The following is a 21,125-nucleotide window of genomic DNA, read 5'->3' on the forward strand; positions in this document are numbered from 1 at the left end:
CGCTTCACGGGCGCAATGTTTTTAGGGCTCGGGCCTACGTCACCACGAAGTGGGGCGGGGCTTCCGAGCTCTTATGTTAGGAGAAAAAAAAAATTCAGAAAGGGGTCCGGGCTGCCACATTCCAGAAAGCGCGCGTTTTTTGCGTGTGGTATTTTGCCATGTGCATGGTAATTGGTCCAGGCAAGGCTGTGTTTAAGTAAGGCAGCAAACCATAGGGCTTTGGAATTTTTTCAATGTCCACTTCCTGCATAAAGTGTTCGGACACGCGCAGAAAAATACATAAATCCTCAATTACCAGCTGTCCGAGGTGCCGGTAATTGAAGGCAGATGGTGCTGGGAGCGTGTGCACTGCTGTGTTTTTTTTCCCTTGAGCTCTGTGTGCGCGCCGGCCAGCAATGTAGAGAATGACATGCATCAGATCTTGTTTTTTTAAACAATTGCGATCGCGAAAGTGATCTCTTTCTGTGCTGCTTGTTTAAACAATTGCGATCGCAAAAGTGATGCTTTCTGTGCTGCTTGTTTAAACAATTGCGATTGCGAAAGTGATGCTTTCTGTGCTGCTTGTTTTTCGTATGTAATCTTGTTCTTCTAGGAACTCGATGGTAGCGGAGTATCCCATCCTCACCCTCTAGGTCACTTCATTAATTTTCCACGAGTCCGCCGTGTCTGGTGGCGAGTGAAGAGTGGTAGTGCAGAGTGCAGAGTGGTAGTGCAGAGCGGTAGTGCAGAGTGGTAGTGCAGAGTGGTAGTGCGGTAGTGCAGAGTGGTAGTGCGGTAGTTTGGTAGTGCGGTAGTGCAGTTTGGTAGTGCAAAGTGCAGTTTGAGAGTGGTAGTGCAGAGTGGTAGTGCAGAGTGCAGAGTGGTAGTGCAGAGTGCAGAGTGGTAGTGCAGAGTGCAGAGTGGTAGTGCAGAGTGGTAGTGCGGTAGTGCAGAGTGGTAGTGCGGTAGTGCAGAGTGGTAGTGCGGTAGTGCAGAGTGGTAGTGAGGTAGTGCAGAGTGGTAGTGCAGAGTGCAGAGTGGTAGTGCAGAGTGCGAGTGGTAGTGCAGAGTGCGAGTGGTAGTGCAGAGTGCAGAGTGGTAGTGCAGAGTGCGAGTGGTAGTGCAGAGTGCAGTTTGGTAGTGCAGAGTGGTAGTGCAGAGTGCAGAGAGGTAGTGCAGAGTAAAAGTTCAGTTTGAGAGTGCGAGTGGTAGTGCAGAGTAAAAGTGCAGTTTGAGAGTGCGAGTGGTAGTGCAGAGTGGTAGTGCAGAGTGGTAGTGCAGAGTGCAGAGTGGTAGTGCAGAGTGCAGAGTGGTGGTGCAGAGTGCAGAGTAAAAGTGCAGTTTGAGAGTGCGAGTGGTAGTGCAGAGTGCAGAGTAAAAGTACAGTTTGAGAGTGCGAGTGGTAGTGCAGAGTGCAGAGTAAAAGTGCAGTTTGAGAGTGCGAGTGGTAGTGCAGAGTGCAGAGTGGTAGTGCGGTAGTGCAGAGTGGTAGTGCAGAGTGCAGAGTAAAAGTGCAGTTTGAGAGTGCGAGTGGTAGTGCAGAGTAAAAGTGCAGTTTGAGAGTGCGAGTGGTAGTGCAGAGTAAAAGTGCAGTTTGAGAGTGCGAGTGGTAGTGCAGAGTGGTAGTGCAGAGTGGTAGGGCAGAGTGGTAGGGCAGAGTGGCAGGGCAGAGTGGCAGGGCAGAGTGGCAGGGCAGAGTGGCAGGGCAGAGTGGTAGTGGAGAGTGGTAGTGCAGAGTGGTAGTGCAGAGTGCAGAGTGGTAGTGCAGAGTGCAGAGTGGTAGTGCAGAGTAAAAGTGCAGTTTGAGAGTGGTAGTGCAGAGTGCAGAGTAAAAGTACAGTTTGAGAGTGCGAGTGGTAGTGCAGAGTGCAGAGTAAAAGTGCAGTTTGAGAGTGCGAGTGGTAGTGCAGAGTGGTAGTGCGGTAGTGCAGAGTGGTAGTGCAGAGTGGTAGTGCAGAGTGGAAGTGCAGAGTGGAAGTGCAGAGTGGAAGTGCAGAGTGCCGAGTGGTAGTGCAGAGTAAAAGTGCAGTTTGAGAGTGAGAGTGGTAGTGCAGAGTAAAAGTGCAGTTTGAGAGTGCGAGTGGTAGTGCAGAGTAAAAGTGCAGTTTGAGAGTGCGAGTGGTAGTGCAGAGTGGTAGTGCGGTAGTGCAGAGTGGTAGTGCAGAGTGGTAGTGCAGAGTGGTAGGGCAGAGTGGCAGTGCCGAGTGGCAGTGCAGAGTGGCAGTGCAGAGTGGTAGTGCAGAGTGCAGAGTGGTAGTGCAGAGTGGTAGTGCAGAGTGGTAGTGCAGAGCGGTAGTGCAGAGTGGTAGTGCAGAGTGCAGATTGGTAGTGCAGAGTGCAGAGTGGTAGTGCAGAGTGCAGAGTGGTAGTGCAGAGTGCAGAGTGCAGATTGGTAGTGCAGAGTGCAGAGTGGTAGTGCAGAGTGCAGAGTGGTAGTGCAGGGTGCAGAGTGGTAGTGCAGAGTGGTAGTGCAGATTGAGAGTGCAGAGTGGTAGTGCAGAGTGCAGATTGGTAGTGCAGAGTGCAGATTGGTAGTGCAGAGTGCAGATTGGTAGTGCAGAGTGCAGAGTGGTAGTGCAGAGTGCAGATTGGTAGTGCAGAGTGCAGAGTGGTAGTGCAGAGTGCCTAAAACACATTGCCATTTACAATGCCATTATCTCTAACTTAAAACAAACCCGAGCCCTAATGCATTCCTAGTGCTTGTTATAATTTATGCACCCACTTTGCGCAATATATATATTTTTTCACTTAATCTTTTTGGTGATGCTTAGTGCAGTGCCTGCTTCAAGCAGCTGCTCGTGTTAACTTTAAAGGCTTACCTTATTTGTCATAGCCTCATAAACTCTTCGCCGCAAGGCTATTGGTGTATTCGACGTGCACGCTGTGTGCTACATTTTACTGTTTCATTTCTCTCATCAGGGGCGGTTTCTTCACTTTGGCGAGGGGTCGCCCTCCCCCGCCAGCGGCGCAGAAAATAAAATGGCAATGAAAAAATGTAATTGCCTTTTTATTTTTTACCAAGGTGCATGCTGTAGCAGTCAGCCTGCCTTGAGCCCAGAGACATATAAGGGAGTCCTAGGCTGCTAATTGGCAGCAGAGGACAGTGGCAGCCTGAATGCTCCACAGTGCATGTATCATTTTGGACGGATGTCTTGTGCTGTCCAAAGTGATATGCGCATTTTGAAGCTCTCCGTCTAGCTGGGTGGAGACCAAGCACAGGCCTGAAAGAGCGTCCAGCCAGGACGCTCCATCCAATCCTGGTGCTGCAGAGCAGCGCCAAGATTGGTTAAGCAAGTCAGCTGGTCAAGTGCTGCAGGAAAGAGAATAATCAGGCCTAGAGTGAGGAGCGGGGACCCTGGGCGCGTTTCAGGGACGAGTCATGCACAACGCAGCTAGTTTAATTACAGGCAACAGCATATTGAAGAAATGCTTTACTGCGGACAGCCACCTTTAACTATGGAAACAGTTAAGGGAAAAACATTCGAGGAATGCGAGTAACCCGCCCATGTGGGAAATTTCGCTTACAAAGTTAATTTGTTCATTTTCCACAAATGTATTGAGCTGGGTAGTTTTGAGGAATTTTGCAGTGTTCACAGTTTTGAGGGTTCCTCAAACGCCTCTCCCCCGTGCAAACCACCTTGGGGAAACAAGCGCTCCGCCTTTCCCTCGCTTTGGGATGTTCCCTCTCTCGCATCTGCCCCTCCTTATCTACCACAGAGACGTGGGATATTTTATTGTATGCTTGCCCCTCTTCCCTCCCTCCTTCTCTTCAGTGTCTCTTTGCCCTCTCAGACCTCATGCATTTCTCTGCCTTTACCTCTCTTTTTCGGCTCACATTCAGTGGTTCTTTCTTTCTCTTCTCTGTTTCATGTCTAGCGGTATACTGAAAACGCAAATAAAATGAATCCAGGTCCCATCGGGTATAAACACTGTGTTCACTTCTGTATCTTTCTGCTTTCTCCTTCCCTTGCCCTTCAATAATATGTTTTTTGTTTTAGATGCTTTTTTCTTTATAACCAATTTTATTGATTTTAATAAATAAAAGCGTACATACAGAAGACCAGCAGCAAGCAAAGACATCAATACTCGGCAGGTACACAATATCATTACAAAATCGGGTATGCCCTGGATAGTCATAGAGCATGAAGGAGAACCTAGCAACACCCACCACGGGCCTCCAACCGCTCCAGGGGAGTTTCAGTTCTCTATCACCCCAACCCATTTACCCCACATTTTACGATATTTCTTTGGGCATCCCCTGGCCTTGTACAAGGCTTTTTCCTGCGCCACACGCCAATCCACCCCCCTGCGCCATCGTGTCATGGTTGGTATGGTCAAATTCAGCCAGTTTGCCGCAATGTCTCTCTTGGCCAGCATCAGGGCTGTGTTCAGAAAGAGTTTGTCTGTTCTGGAGCCATCCAGCCCATCTGCGACTCCCAGGAGAACATCACTCAGGTTAAGAGTAACCTCCCAGCCTAGGACCTCAGCGAGTTCCCCAACCACCAAGTCCCAAAAGCGTGCAATTACAGAGTAAAGCCATACCTTGTGGAAAAAAAGTCAACCTGCAAGTGGGTACATCGGGGGCAGGACGCATCAGTTCTGGGCCCTGCATGGTGGAGACGCAGCGGTGTAAGGTATGCGTTGTGGAGGTAGTATATTTGGACTAAACAGAGCTGCGCCGAGGCTGTGATTGTTTTGGGTGTCATTAGCGCATCCCGCCAGTCTTCATCTTCCACGGTCCCTAGCCATCCCTCCTATCGGTCTCTGAGTCGGTATAGTGTTTTAAGAGTGTTGTTCGTGAGGGAGCGAAAGATGCAGGAAAGTCCCCCTTCCCCAAGTTTCTGGTCATGGTTTGGGCTTCAGTTGGCTGTATTCAGGTAAGGAAGTGCCCTCTGAAAGATGGGAATGGAGGGCGTGACGCAGCTGCAGGTAGCGGTAAAACTGTGAAGGATGCAGGGAATACCAGGTTTGTAGGTCTTGAAAATTGCGCAGATGATCCCCTACCCATACGTCCCCCAGCTGCAAGACCCCAATGAGATCCCAAGCTTTAAAGCCAGATGCACAAGTTACTTACCTTCAGTAACGATATATCTGTAAGAAACAGCAGTTAGTATTAGATTCCTTACCTTAGAATATCCCCCAGGCATCAGACTGGATCAGGAAACTTTTGCGTAGCAGCACCCTTGCGCGTCGGTAGGCGTCGTCTGCGGCTCCGCGTCCGTCGTCAGCGCCGGGATGACGTCGCCAGAGTACTTATACGCCGCCCTCGCGCGCTGACGTCAGTTCTTATACACAGCTTTTCCGCGCCAGAAAAGCAGAGCCAAGATAAAAACCAACACTGGTGCCATGAAACTAGGGACCTGAAAGGGGATGCCCGTAACCCTAGATATCGGTTCGCAGAACGGGGAGGATGGTTGGGGCGGTAAGGAATCTAATACTAACTACTGTTTCTTACAGATATATCGTTACCGAAGGTAAGTTACTTGTGCATCTGAAAGAAACAGGTTAGTATTAGATTCCTTACCTTAGAATAGATACCCCAGCAATACCAACCACGGTGGTGGGTCTGCGAACTAATGATCACACCAGAAAGTCCTGGAGGACGGACGGCCAAAGAAGCCATCCCTCCGGACTTGGCTGTCTAGGCAGTAGTGTCTTGCAAACGTGTGCGAGGCCTACGTAGCTGACTGACAGATATCCTGCAAGGGGACTCCCCGGCCCAGGGCAGTAGTAGCCGCCGTGGCCCGAGTGGAATGGGCCCTCAGCCCAACAGGAGGCTCCTTCTTAGCCAAAGAGTAGCATGCCTTGATGCACAACACGACCCACCGAGAGATGGTCCGTTTGTGCACCGCCCGCCCTTTCTTAGCGCCCACGTAACCAACAAAGAGTTGGTCATCCACCCGGAACTGCCGTGTGCAATCCAGATAGTAGGAGAGCGCATGTTTTGGGTCCAGACCGTGGAGCCACTCTTCCTCTTTAGAGGGATGCGGTGGCGGAAAGAAGGTGGCAAGGTGATGGACTGCCCTATGTGGAAGGCCATGACTACCTTGGGCAGGAAAGAGGGTCTTGTCCGCAACACAACCTTGTCCGGATGGACAGAAAGGAAAGGAGGTTTAGAGGAAAGGGCCTGGAGCTCACTCACTCTCCTGGCAGAGGTGATGGAAAGCAGTCTTAAGCGTAAGAAAACGGAGAGAACAGTTATGAAGCGGCTCAAAGGGAGCGCACATCAGGTAAGTTAGAATCAGGTTCAAGTCTCACTCGGGCATCACGAAAGGAACAGGGGGGAACATAAGAGTGATGCCCTTCAAGAATCTGTTAACAATCGGGGACTTGAACAATGAAGGCTGATCAGGTAGCCTCAAGAAGGCGGAAAGGGCAGAAAGGTAACCCTTGATAGTGCTCAGAGCAGAGCCCTGCTGGGCAGGAGAAAGAAGGAAGAGGAGAACCTCAGAAAGGGGGCAGAGAGTGGATCCACAGCCTTTACTGTGCACCATGCCACAAATCTGTTCCACCTGCAGGCGTATACCGACTTTGTGGAGGGACGCCTGGCTGCCAGAATCACATTACAAACTTCAGGAGGCAAGTCAAATGGCCTCAACTGTCGCCGCTCAATCTCCAAGCATGGAGTTGGAGACTGGACAGGTTCGGGCGGAGGACCGTCCCCTGCTGTTGAGACAGAAGGTCCTCCTGAAGAGGCAGACGAATCGGGAGATCGACAGACATGCTGAGTAGCTCTGGATACCAATATCTTTGTGCCCAGTCGCGCCTGATCTTCTTCAGCACTCTGGGCAGAAGTGGTATAGGCGGAAAGGCATACAACAGACTGCAGCTCCACTCGCGATCAAAAGCGTCTCCGAGCGAGTGCTGCCTTGGAAATTCCAACGCGCAGAACTGATGACATTGCGCAATCTCCTCTGTGGCGAATAGATTTAACCAAGGCTTTCCCCACTGCTGAAAGAGGGCGTGCGCCAAGTCCGAGTTCAGACGCCATTCGTGATCCATCATGCACCGACGACTGAGTTCTTCCGCCCTGGCGTTCAGGGAACCCGCCAGGTGTTGAACCACCAGGGTCACGCCCTGATGTTCCAGCTACTGCCAGAGGCGCGGAGCCTCCTGGCATAGGGTCCACGACCCCACCCCGCCCTGTTTGTTGCAGTACCACATGGCGGTGGTGTTGTCCGTGAACACCTGCACTACACCCCCCCCACCCCCCGGACAGTGGGGAGGAATGCCTTCAGTGCAAGCCGGATCGCCCGCAGCTCCAGAAGGTTGATATGGAGCTGGGACTCCGCTAGAGACCAGAGGCCTCTGATCTCCGCCTCTCCCATGTGGCCTCCCCAGCCCTGGAGGGACGCGTCCGTCACAACTACGTGCTCCGGTTGGGGTAGGGAGAGGGATCTGCCGCTGACCCAATCGCGGTCAGTGAGCCACCACTGCAACTGTCTTGCAGTGCCCTACGAGATCAAGACATGGTCGGACAAGTTGCCCTGATGCTGGGCCCACTGAAACTTCAGGTCCCACTGCAGAGCCCGCATCCGCCACCGGGCGTGATACACCAGAAGGATGCAGGAGGCCATCTGCCCCAGAAGCCGCAGCGTCAACCTGACCGAGACGGGATAACGGTGAAAGATCGGAATCAGGGCCTGAATATCCCGAACCCGCTGTTTGGGAGGATAAACCCGAAACTGCGCCGAGTCTAGAACCGCTCCGATGAAGAGGAGCTTCTGAGAGGGACACAGGTGTGACTTCGGCACATTGATGGAGAACCCCAGCAGGTGCAGGAGGTTTGCTGTAGTCTGGAGTTGGCTGACGACTGTCTGGGGCGAGCCCGCCTTTAACAACCAGTTGTCGAGGTAGGGGAAGACTGAAACCCCTAACCTGCGCAGATGAGCTGCGACCAACTCCATCACTTTAGTGAACACCCGTAGGGCGCTGGTAAGGCCGAAGGGGAGCAAGGTAAACTTAAAGTGCTCGTGGCCTACCGTGAACCGCAGGGAACGACGGTAGGCCGGCAGGAGGGGGATGTGGAAATCCGCGTCCTGCAAGTCCAACGCTACCATCCAGTCTCCTGGGTCTAGGGCAGCTAAGACCTCAGCCAAAGTCAGCATCTTGAACTTCTCCTTCCGGGGGCGACGTCATCCCGGCGCCAATGACGCAGACGACGGACGCGGAGCCACAGACGACGCCCACCGACGCGCAAGGGTACTGCTACGCAAAAGTTTCTGGATCCAGTCTGCCGCCTGGGGATATTCTAAGGTAAGGAATCTAAAACTAACCTGTTTCTTTCAGATAAGTTGGTGACCTCTCAGAGCCAGGTGCCCTGCCAAAGCTCGGTATGTGGAGTCAGTTTGCCCAACCAGTGGGTGTGGCTCAGAGCGGCCCGCCAGGCCAGAAGGACCAGAGTGACTGCGGACAGGGTTTGGGGGTTGGGGCTCCCGTACAGCATCCCCTGGATACTAGATAGGCCCAGGACATGTAGTTCCACCCTGTATGCAGGATCAGACCAGCCGCCGTTGACCCAATCGTGAATAATGAGGAGTTGGGGTGCTAAATAGTAGAGGTAAAAGTTTGTCATCCCTAGACCATCATCGAGGGGCGGGAATCCGGCACTGGATGAGGGCCAGTCGGGGCCTCCGACCTCCCCAAAGGAACTTGGTGGTTAGACTATCTCTCTGAACCACGTCCGTGAGAGGAGTAAGGGTATATTCTGGAGTACACAGAGGAACCTGGGTAAAATCATCATTTTAAATAAGGCTATTCTGCCCATAGGGTTCAGCAGCAGCGCTTGCCATCTGAGATGGTCCGCTCGGGCCTTCTTCATAAGCAGGGTAACATTGAGCACCAAAGTGAAGTCTGGGAGGAGAGCAACCCAGATCCCAAGGTACTTGAAGGACTGTCTCCGGAGAGGGATTGTGGCCTTCCAGTCGAAGCACTCTCTTGAGAGATGAAGGGGGACCAGGACGGATTTAGCGGAGTTCAGTCGGAGGCCGGATGCCCGCTCAAAGAAACCTAATGCACAAAGACACTGGAGTCCCGACTGTGCTGACGCAGCTATAAAGAGCAGAACGTCGTCTGCATAGAGAGCGATTTTGTATTCTCCCAGCCCGGGCCATTTCCATCTCGTAATTCGCTCATTCGACTTTGAGGTAAGCAAAGGGCTCTATTGCCAAGGCGAAGAGGAGGGGCGAGAGGGGGCATCCCTGCTTCGTGCCTCTCCTGATGGGGGAAGGGCTGCGACAGCACTCCGTTGACCAGCACACAGGCCTGTGGCCTACTGAATAGTCTCTCTCTAAAACCCATTTCCGTCAACACCTCGAGGTACCACCAATCCACAGAATGGAAAGCTTTCTCAAAGTCAACGAGTAGGAGTGACAAGTATGCGGTAAATCGATGGCGATTTGCTAGGGCGAGGAGGAGACATCTGAGGCAGTGTCCTGGTGCCCCTTGAGGGCATGAAGCTGCACTGGTCGGGATGGACCAGCTTGGTCAGATATGGCCGGATATGGTTGGCTAGGACAGAGGCAAATGCCTTGAGCTCCGAATTAATGCGATGGGGCGGTAGTCGGAGCAGCGCTTAGAGGCGGTCTGAGACTTAGGAATCACCACAATAGTGGCAGTATCTGTTTCTGTGCAGAATGAGCCCTAGTCAGCTGCCTCGGCGTACATCTCCAGAAGGTGAGGTACTAGCGGGTCTCAGTAGGCCGCTTAGAACTCCTGCGGGAGTCCATCCGGTCCCGGGATCTTACCAGAGGCCATGTGAGATATGGCTTCATTTACCTCCTCTAGAAAGATCGGGAGGTCCAGCGCCTCAGGCTCGCGGAAGAGAGATCTGCTCCAGACGAAGCAGCTCTCGGAGTAAAAGATTGGGAGGTTGAGCTGAATAGAGGGTGGCAAAGTAGGGGCGATTATCACTGAGCCACCGACCCCGGGGAGGGTGGATCGTGTCATCCGGAGCTATCACCTCCCGAAATATGCGGTTGGACATTGGATACATGAATGAGCTTTTCATTTTTGTCTCCCCAGCCATAGACTCTTGCTATAGGACCTCCACAGCAGTTTAGCAGCCTCCAAGTAAATCTGCTTAATTTCGTCTCTCAGAAATGCCAATCTTCTAAGTTGAAGAATGTATATATGCTATGGGTGACGTACTGCAGGTCAAACAGCTATAGCACCCAGCGCACCCCATATTCTCATGATGGTGGCGAGAACCTTTTTAGGAAAGTGTAGCTCCTGGGTCAAAGCAAGCAGATGACGATCAAGGTAGAATCGAGAGGAATAGAACACACTCATTTTGAACTATATAACTCAAGCCGCATGGAGACTCTGCAAGACCGGCGTAGATTATTGCCTATCCTGCAGATTTATGACAGGCACTTTCTCCATTTCTGATAGTGCACTCCACTTGCAGGGCTGAGACCTCAACATGCACAACAAACCCTCCCAAGTAATGGGAACATAGATGGCGTTGGGCTGTCCAAATGGGCCGTCCTAAAAGTGGACAAGGCGGAAACCCAAAAGCCTGAATGCCAATCAAACGCCAGCTTTTAACATAAACGCGGACGCACGCCAATTAAAAAGAAGGGTGTGGCCTAAAGTCCCCTTCTCAAACCGTATTGATTCCAAAAGCCCTCACATGGCGAGAGCAAACACCAGGCGCGACCTAAAAAGCAGTACAAACAGACTGTAGTGGTCTCTCAGAATGTGTTTAAGGGAGGACATCACTTCAGTTGCCCCTAAACAACAATCCCTGGGTCTAATGCACTGTCAGAAACAGAAGAGTCTCACTTTTCCAATAGTATTTCTTCTGTTGAGATCAGTGCTCAGGGGACTGAGCTGTTGACCTCAGCACCAATCAAATTGACTGCTGCCAGAGTAGTTAAGCTTAAACTGGATAATTTTGAGTAATCTCGGGCTGCAAGAGAAGCACTTCTTGTGCAGCTCAAGGTGGTAATATGAAAGAGGAGTTCAAATGGTCAACACCAGGGATTCCAAGGCCTTGATGGTGATGCAGAGGTGCAAGTTCTGCACACTATGTGGGAAGCAAGAAAATAAATGTCACTTCATCCACACTAAAGGAGTTAAGGAATTAAGGTTCTAGATGAGCGATGATCAAATTATACCAAAAAAAAAAAAATAACCTGCCGGATACAAGTGTCAATTTGTTTAGTGGTTTGCACATAGGTTACAAGGAAGTTATATTGCTTGTTTTGTTATTATATCGGTTATTGTAATGTGAAGGATATATGTTCTGTTCCTGGTAAGATATTCCAAATTAACGAAAATGCTAGTGGTGGGTGTGTTTGTGTATATATATATATAGGTATATTATAGGTAAGTTACCTTTTTGCATGGTTACCACCCCCCACGTTTTGCCTGACACATGATGTATTCTTTGGCTTGGGTCCCTGCCAATCAAGTTCCCAGGGCCTGTGTTCTTTCCCAAAGATGTACCTTTGTACCCCCAACTGGCACATCTCAGGCCATAGGTACGTTTGTTTAAGCTACCATGGTTACCAAGGGCACTGTGACCAGGGAAGAGCTGTCGCCCCTATTGTGCCACCCTTAGAGGTCCTGCTCCCTAACACCCACTAACTGCCATTGCAGGCTGTGTGACCTGGTGCAGAGAAAGTCAACATGGCACACATCCCTATGAGCCATGCCTACAAACCACTGCCTGTGGCCTAGGTAAGCAAGCCCGCTAGCAGGGTACACTAGACTGCAGGTAAGGGTAAAGTTGCATGCACACTGTACCCCTACAGTGCCTAAGTCCATTCTTGGACACTGCAAGTGCAGTGAAGACATAAAAAGTATATGGTCTGGGAGTAGGTCATTACAAACTCCACAGCTTCATAATGGCTTCACTGGAAACTAGGAAATGTTAGCAAACTTATCAGCACATTAAACCCACGCTGATGTCAGTGTGGGATTTATTGTAAAATGCACATTAAACCCACGCTGATGTCCGTGTGGGATTTATTGTAAAATACACATTAAACCCACGCTGATGTCAGTGTGGGATTTATTGTAAAATGCAAAAAGAGGGAATCTTAGAGATGCCCCCTGAAAAATGACTAACCCTGGTGTGGTTCCTGAATGGCTGGCTGGCTGCCTGCCATTTTCCACCGCCAGATGGGTTTCTGGACCCATGGGGAGAGAGATTCTGCTTTCTGGGTCTCGAGACGCAGCCCATCCTGGTCAGAGGTGTATGACCTCCTCCCCCAGGATGGGCTGGGCCCAAGAAGGGGAAGCTTCAATGGGCTGCTGCTCCCAGCAACTGGCTCCCACAGGTTCTGACCCCCACTTTGGGCGGGAGAATCAGAGGTGGGCCCACCTTTGCCAATCCCACCCCTCAGGTGGGCGAGGTGAAGCACACATCTCAGCCCCCACCATCTTGGACATGAGGGGATCCAACCAATTAGGAAGAGGCTAATGCCCCTTCCCATTGGAGAGTTGCATAATAGATAATGTACTCACCCCTAGGAAGTGACCCATTGGTCCTGACCTGCACACTCTTTGAACGCCCCTAAATGTAGCCTCCCTGACCGAGCCTGTAGCATATTTAACAAACCAGAGATCTCCATTGAAATCCACAGGGTCCCTGGTGTCTCCTTGGCACTCTGCATCCAGCCGTCTCTGTATCACTGGGGGTGCAGCTCCTGTGCTGATTGATGGACCCTGCAGTGCAGATCCTTACCCCAGGAGCTTTGCTCCCACAGTGAAGTGGCCTGTTCGCAAGGAGTCCCTGAACAAAGCTTCCCTTATCCCCATTGGCTAACATTGGGTTCCTGCACTCTGCCGCCCCAGTGCCACTGGTGGATTAATTAAGAATGCCTAACTGGAGCGTGGGGAACCTTGGTTTCTAACCCCCAAAAGCCATACTTGTAAGTCTTTTATTTAACTGTAAACTGTTAACACTCTTTTTCCCATAGGAACCAATGTTACGAGTTTTGTTCCAAAAAATGTGTTGGCCTGCCGTTTAGTATGGAAAGTATGTTTTTTTTATTATATATTTTTATTGTTTTCTTTAACTGTCGTACTTACCTGTACGTGACCAACTCTAGCGAATATCTCAGCATATCACCTCAATTGTCATATAAATTGAAAAGTAATCAAAGAGTAAATTAAAAGTAATTGTTCTGTATTTTGAACTGTTTTTTAAAGCAATACAAACCTATACACTATTCCAATACAATCCACAATTGCATTTGTGTATAGCTTTCTATTTGAAAGTATTTCTTGCTTGCCTTGTGCCAAGTCCTGCTTGGTTCTACAAAATAAATTATTCATATACCTTTTTATACTTACCCAATTGGTTAGGATTCTGTCTCCGAGTGTGCACCATCAGCCTTGATTGAGTCAATACAATAAGTGCTTAACACACCCTCTTGTTCGCCCACACTACCACAAAGAGAGCTGTTAGTACCAGTCTAATTTAGCCTTCGAAATACCTTTAGGGACCCCCTGGACTCTGCACACTATACCTTACTTTGGTATAGTAAATATAGAGCCAGCTTCCTATATATATATATATATATATATATATATATATTAATAACCAGTGTGATGAGCTTTTCTATGCCAGTGAAACCAATACCCAGGGTTATGCATGGACTACAGAGGCTGAAGCATGAAGGTGGTTTATTCCAATCCAAGTAAAATTGCTTTACGGGTTAATTTGCCAGCTAGAGAAGCATATAATCTAGAGCTGGTTACATGACCACCACCAAAATAAAATATGTCCTATTATTGTTTCAACAGGTTAATGAGACTACTATATGATGGATTTGTAAACTTCAAGTAATTTTTAACGTGAATTTAACGCACATGCAGGGTGGAAAAAAGATACCAAGTACTGGTCGGAATTGGGAAGGGTTATGGGCCATGGTACTATTTCCGGAGGGGTTCACTTCACTCCCCTCTGCAAAATTGGTGCGGCCACAATGCTCAGGCAGGATGGAAGTAAGATACCAAATACTGCTCGGGATTGGGAACGGTTATGGGCCATGGTACCATATTCAGAGTTTCATGCCCCTCCGCAAAATTGGTGCAATAACAAAGTGTGCTGAGGGACAAATGATGGGGTAGTTGAACAGTGCTTCTAAAGATTTATGGGAAGCATTACCTCGTTTGGCTTGTTTCAAGGCAGTCTTCTTACAGATATCATTCAGTGATGAAAGGAAATGCCATTTCACCAGTACCCATCAAAAGGGTGGATGCTCACAGCACAGACTTCTGTGGGCCTAGGAGTGATGACCGAGGGTGGGTAATGCAGACTCACTGTGACCACAAAGAGCAACCCTGTATACCCAAGAACCTGGGATAATAGCAACGTTTTTTTTCTTATTGCCTAAATAAATATTCGTGAAATTATCATGCAGCCCATCAAGCCAACTTGCTGCGATAGGGAAAAGGCAGGCATGCACCATAATTAACACTAGACTGCACATTCCTGAAATTTCCCACCGCTGGTACACAATGTACTGCCTAGTGGCAATGCAGGCACCCTTGCACCATGGTGCAAAAATACTGGTGTTGTAAGCTGGATAGTTTTTATGCAGGGTATCTTACTTCCATCCTGCTCGAGCTTTGTGGTTGCACCAGTTTTGGGCAGGAAGGGTAATGCAGCACACATAGAAAGAGGAAATAAAAATATTCTTCGCGTTACACTTCAGCTGGGGAAGTATAGCATTTTGGCGCAATCCCAGGTTTACCAACGTTGGTAAATTTGGGAACGCGCCAAAATATATGGAAACACTTCCCCAGGTTAGAGTAACACAAGCAGCGATTTGTGCGGCATTTCTCTGGATTTATCAAGCTATGCAGACCACTGCAAGGTGGCGTAGCATGGCTTGATAAATTTCCATGCCCCTTGTGTGGTGCAAGGGCGACACAAAACTTACATAAATATGCCAGTAGCCTTTCATATTGCAGGCACCTCCTTCTAGAGCTCATGAACCCATTTATCAACAAGCATTTGCAATGCAATAGGTCTCGCATTAGGAAAGTTGAGGTATTGGTATTGTAAATGGCAAAGTTTTTATTTATGTTTCTTTTTTTTTAAATAGCTAAATTAATAGCTTTGTCATTTACAATGCCAATAGTTCTAACTTTCGCAAATGTGATACCTATAGCATTTGTAATGCAATATGTTTTGTATTTACAAACCGCGAGAGGACAAAAAAAAGCTCCGGACCACCGCCTCCTCCCAGGCCTTCAAAAGGGACCTCAAAGTTCTCCTCCAGAGACACCTCCAAAAGTAATTCACGTCCTCTTGCTATTTGTAAGGAAGACTTCCCACTACTGATAATTTCTACTTTCCATGACCATGGAAGTGCCTTCCCAGTGTATGCCTGTGATTGGAGGGTCTGCCTTTTTGCAGTATTTTCCATGTACTGGTGTTCGGTGCCCTTTTGTAACATGCACACACCACTCTGCCCTTGCAACACACGGCTGCTACCTCTCACATGTCTTTGCCTTTGATACTTGCACAAGTGCCACCTTGCCCATGTAACGCTTGTTCCTGAGCCTGAGTGTCTAGCACTTATTGCAGGACTATACCTCTAATCATACTCTGTTTTCTCTTATAACTGCACACTTGTCACTTTCATTTCCTCTTGTGCACTTTTGACTACCTCATGTATTTTGGTTGCTCACAATTTTTACTCAAGTATTTTGTTTGCTCACGATTGTCACTATTACCTTTACTACCTCATGTATTTTTGGTTGCTCATAGTTTTTACTACCTCATGTATTTTGTTTGCCCACAACTGTCACTATTACCTTATGTAAGTAACGTATGTTTTTGCAACCTGTTCTTTTGTAATGTTTCTCATTATGTTTCATTTCTGTTCCTGTTGTGAAGCCTCCGACGCCTTCGGGTAAAGTCCGCGCTATATAAAAATGCATAAATACATGAATAAATAAATACCGCCTTCGGGTAAAGTCCACGCTATATAAAAATGCATAAATACATGAATAAATAAATACCGCCTTCGGGTAAAGTCTGCGCTATATAAAAATGCATAAATAACTAAATAAATAAATACCGCAAATCAAACACCCTCGTCACTCTGCCGGCCTGCGACCAGGAAGTCAGGCAGGCCGGCGCGACAACCGGAAACAGGAAGTAGGAGGGCGGGAGCCTACCCCGCCTCCCACGGAAGAGCCGCGATTGGAGCCGTGTTTGGAGCACCAGAGCAGGCAGGAGCCTACCCTGCGCCCCAGTGCCGAAAGAGGGAAGAAGAGTCCTGCTGCCGGGCCCTGCAGCTGAGGAGAGCCGCCGCACGAAGGAAGCCGGTGAGTGGGTTGCTGAGCTGCGGGGGGGGGGCGAGCATGTGTGTGCGTGCGGGGGGCGCTGGCTATGTGTGTGTGTGTATGTATGTGTCTTGGAGTGCGTGTGTGTGACTGTGGGGGAGGGGGTGTGTGTGTGAGCGAGTGTCTGTCTGCACGCGCATGTGTACGGCGCGGGATGTGACGTGCGCGTTCGCGCACACGAATCCAGGAGAAAAAGCTCGTACACCCTCTTGTCCTCCTTCCCCCCAGACTGATCGCTATTGGTCTCCAGCTGGACAAATGCATCCTTGCGGATGCATTGCCAGCGAGACCCAAAAAGAGAAAGGTTAGAAAAAATTGGAGGTAAGGTGAGAAGGGATTCAAAGAAAGAGCCCGAAGGAATTTGCAGACAGCTGAGGGGCAGAGAGCTGAAGTTCTACCAATTGATGAGTGCACGTAATTCACCTAGTTTTCCTTTGCATTCTGGTATTTGTAGTATTCATTTGTAAACAGAAAATGACAAGTATCCGAATGTAAACAGAATATGAATAGATGAACTGATTGCACCTCACACGTGGCCATTTGAAAGCACTAAAGTGAGAGATCTAATGGAAAAGGGCAGAGGATTGTTGACAAGGGTAAGTAACTGAGTGGAAGAGGTACTAAGTGAAGGGAGAGAAAGATTGAGATGAAGTGGGACAAGGAGGATAAGGGAATACAGAGGATGTACTGAAGGTCAGAAAGAAGGGAGGCAGAGGTAGGGATCAGAAGTTTTGTCAAATCTGGTGCGAGGAATTAAATTGCTACAATTTTTGTCTTTGCATTTTGGCATTTGTGTTTTTGCATTCTAAACTAAAATTCACTGCTGACGTAGGATAACTTGAAATTTTTAAGAAAAAGGATTGGAAAAATTGCAAGTAAAGGCAAGGGAGTGGGTGTGGGAGGAAACATACTGGGCAAGTAAAATGGAGGGATGTGAGAGTCATGTGAATTAAGAGGAAAAGGAATGGAATTAAATAGTAGGGAGATGCATGGGAATATACAGAAAGAGAGGTATAGAGGAAAGGAAGGAACACAGAAGAGGGAGTGTGGCCCTGTCTCCTAAACCCTTTTCAATCACACAAGCATCAATCCCATAAATCCTTTCTCCTTCTATACCATACCCCATGTCCATTTGTACCCGTCTGCTAATACCAGCCACTGAGAAGCATGGCAGAGGAAGGGTCACTGCACTACACACGGGCCACAATATGGGCACTGCACGTATGACCCAGGCATGGCCCCTCAAAAAGAAAGGACATTGCGGGGATTTATGATAAATACATTTCAGACATTATGGTAAAATATGCACTACTTTACTCCATTTTTTTTAAAAAAACTATTCTCAGCCGGAGATTTCCCATGAACGTCCCTTGCGGCAGTCGTGCTCACTTTCTCCACTTCCTCACACAGTATAATTCAGGACTTGGTGAAAGCTGGAGCTGTTCCTGCGAGGGCCTGGAACGTAATGCATCTTAACTTAAAGAGGACCCTTTCTCTGATAGGGAGCCAATGGAGGGATCTTAGGAGGGGAGTAGTGTGGTTTGATTTGGGTAAGCCATAGGCCAGGCGGGCAGCTTGGTTCTGCACCAGTTGGAGCCGCCGGATGGCGTACGCGGGGGCACCATTGTACAGGACATTCCCGTAATCTAAACGGGAAAGAACCATAGCCATCAGGATCAGTTTAAGAGCAGGAAAAAAACTGTGAGATCTTTCGGATAGTGCGCAGAGTAAAGAAACAGGAGGAAACCACCGTGCTGATCTCAGAATGTAAGGTGAGTTGAGGGTGATTCCCAATGTCTTAACAGAGGGAGAAGGGGAGGGACCAAAAGAGGGGGGCCAAAAAATAGGAGACCAAGGGTTGAGTTTACCACCAGTGAGGAGAAGCTCGGTCTTATCAGGGTTGAGCTTGAGATGGTTAAAGCTCATCCAATCCCTGATAAAGACCATCACCGACTGAAAATTATAAATAGAGTTAGAAGAATTAGAGAGGTTAAAGATGAGCTGGAGGTCATCGGCGTAATTAAACACTGACCTCCATCCTCTGCAAGGCAGAAATGAGCGGAAAGATATATAAATTAAAAAGAAGAGGGGAAAGAGAAGATCCCTGAGGGACGCCACATTGCACTTTGCGGGCTTGGGAGGAGAAATTCGCCAGATGGACTGCCTGTGAACGATCGCTCAAAAATGAGCTGAGCCAGGCCAGGGCAGAGCCTCCAATGCCTGCCGCCTCGACACGGGAGAGGAGGATGGTGTGGTCCACCGCGTCATTTGTGGCAAGGAGGGACGGTTCCTGACTTAAGGGTCTCGTTGAGAAAGGTAAGGGCAGGTTAGAAAAATGTCGCGCAAGATGTAGGCCGGGCAGATGTCAGAAGGAGAACCAGACTTGATGCACGGGAGCAAGGAGAGAAAGGTTTCTTTAGACGGGGGGCTATATGATCAAGGTGATAGGTGTTGGGTGGCGAGTAGGGGTTTAAGAAAACTGGGGACGGAGGAGGGATGTTGGCCTTAATATCTGCGATTTTATTGATAAAAAAGTTGTTCAGCGAGTCACACAGGGACTGGGAGGGTACCGGCTTGGAGGTGGTCCTCTCCGAAGAGGCCAATTCAAAGACTGTGGTGAAAATTTCTCTGGGTTGGTTCTCTGCCCGGAGGATTTTATTCGAAAAATAGCAGGTTTTAGCATCTAGGATGGCTTTCTTGTACTCAGCCTGGGTGGAGGAGTACGATGATTTGGAGGCGGTGCAGTAGGTGCGTCTCCAAGCACGTTCTGCACGACGGACAGCTAGTTTTTTCTCCTTAAGCTCAGGACTAAACCATTTGTTGACGTTGTGGGCGCGTCTTACCCTAGTACGTCTCAGGGGGGGCCACCTGATCACAGGCGTTGGACAGCCATTTGTTTAGAGTTTCTGCTTCTAACAGTGTGGCTTGATCCTCTGTGGCTGGACAAGAGGTTAATAATGAGGAGCAGAGTGATGGAATGTCAACTTTGCCCCAATTACGAGCCCAGGTGTTTTTGGGCAATGAGGGTTTGTGGTCAGACTTAGATCCAAGGAAAAGGAAATCCAGTGATGGTCGGACCACAAACAGGGGGTAACAGTAGGAGCAAGGATAGGGATATTGAGGGACCAAACTTGATCCAAAGTATGACCCTGGACGTGGTTTGGGGTGTGAATATGAGATATAAAGCTCAAACTATGAAGTGATTCCGTGAAATCTCTGGAGGGGGCGTCTTCATGAATATACAAATACTATCTTAGTGAAGGAGTTGTCTTCGTCCAGCGATCAATCAGTTGGAAATATGCTCAGGAATGCCACAGTAAGTGAACAGTTTATTTAGTGGTTCTGAAATAACCAACTGTTGCTGATACTATGCTTTTACATGATAGGTAGGAGTACTCCTGCTTGAGGGCTAAGGGCAATTGCCTATGATAGAGGGAGCAAGGAAGGTCTTACTTACACAGCCTTAACGTTATTTGAAAATCCTCCCTCCCTCCCATTTACCTCACCGTAACGTTTTAAAGGGAACACAGGTTAAAAAAAAAATGATTTTGTTTCAGAGGCAGCAGCACTAAAGTTTAAAGACGTCTGGCCTTCAGTAGCCACATCGTGCTCAGTTGCACCAACATGTGCATGAGCTCACCGCCTGTCTAATTGCTGTTATCTAATTAAACCCCCCCCCCCCCGACAGTTACATTTCAGAAAAGGAGCCCAATTAAAATAAATACATCTTTACAGGGACATAACTGCCTAGTTTCATTCACACTAGTACCTAGGGTTGCCACCTTTATCTAATGGAACCGTATGATATAATGTACAGATTCAGTCATGAACTACTACGTCTCAAAGAGCTAGTGCAAGAGGGGGGAGCAGACAGTGGGAGCACTCTGTTCGATTGAGATATCAGGACCCGAATTAAGCGCACCTAGTCCTCTCCATCATCAGACGGTAGCGGAAGACAGCAAAACAAGGTTTTGACTCATGCCGAATCTTAAAATACGAAGAGCCTCAAAAAAATTTTAATCCCTAAATTTCGGCATATTGGGAGTATCCATTTTTTCCCTCTCCTTCACATAGGCTGGGCAGAACAAAGCATGCTCCAGTTTCCTTGCAGGCATCACAGAAGGGGCATACTAGCCTATCCATTCATGGCGCCGAGCCCAACTTAACATGTAGGAGAGCAAGTAAAGGGTGCCATAACAAAACTGGAAGTATAGTGTCCTAGCTGCCGCAGGTTTGATCTGGTCAAGGAACCGCTCTGTCTTAAACTCATCCTTCACCAAGAGAAAAGCATTGGTTAGGGGGCCGAGGTAGGGATGTGAATGCATTAGGTTCATTGTGCACTGGCCAGAATAGGCTTTGATGGCATTCTTGCTAATAGACCACGGTGTTATCATGTCTTCCCACAAAATCCCATCACCGACTTTCTTAGTGTGACTTTGATGTATCTAATCAATGGGATTTTGTCAGAACCTGGGGGGGGGCCCAGATTTCTTCCAAGCCCAGGTGATATGAGCTTGGGAGTGGGCAAGAGCCTCCTCCAATAAAGGATTGGTCTCATCCCTATCCCTTTTAAGATCGACTGAATACCCATATTTAACCTGATTGGAAGCAATTGGGTGCTGATAGGGAGGCCCGTCAGCTGGCGCAGCAGTCCATTTTCCACTAGAATAAGAGCCAATAAATCCTAGTGGTCCCAGAGCTCCACTCTGTGAAGGGAAGCTTCCATTGCCCATCGTTTATGAATTTACAGCACCTGGGAAACTGGTTGGAATTTGGTACTTCTCTGTACTTAAATCAATGCTGACCACGTTTAAGTCTGTACCTATCAATAT

Source organism: Lissotriton helveticus, chromosome 7 (genome assembly GCF_964261635.1).
Source record: "Lissotriton helveticus chromosome 7, aLisHel1.1, whole genome shotgun sequence".
NCBI classification, from domain to species: Eukaryota; Metazoa; Chordata; class Amphibia; order Caudata; family Salamandridae; genus Lissotriton; species Lissotriton helveticus.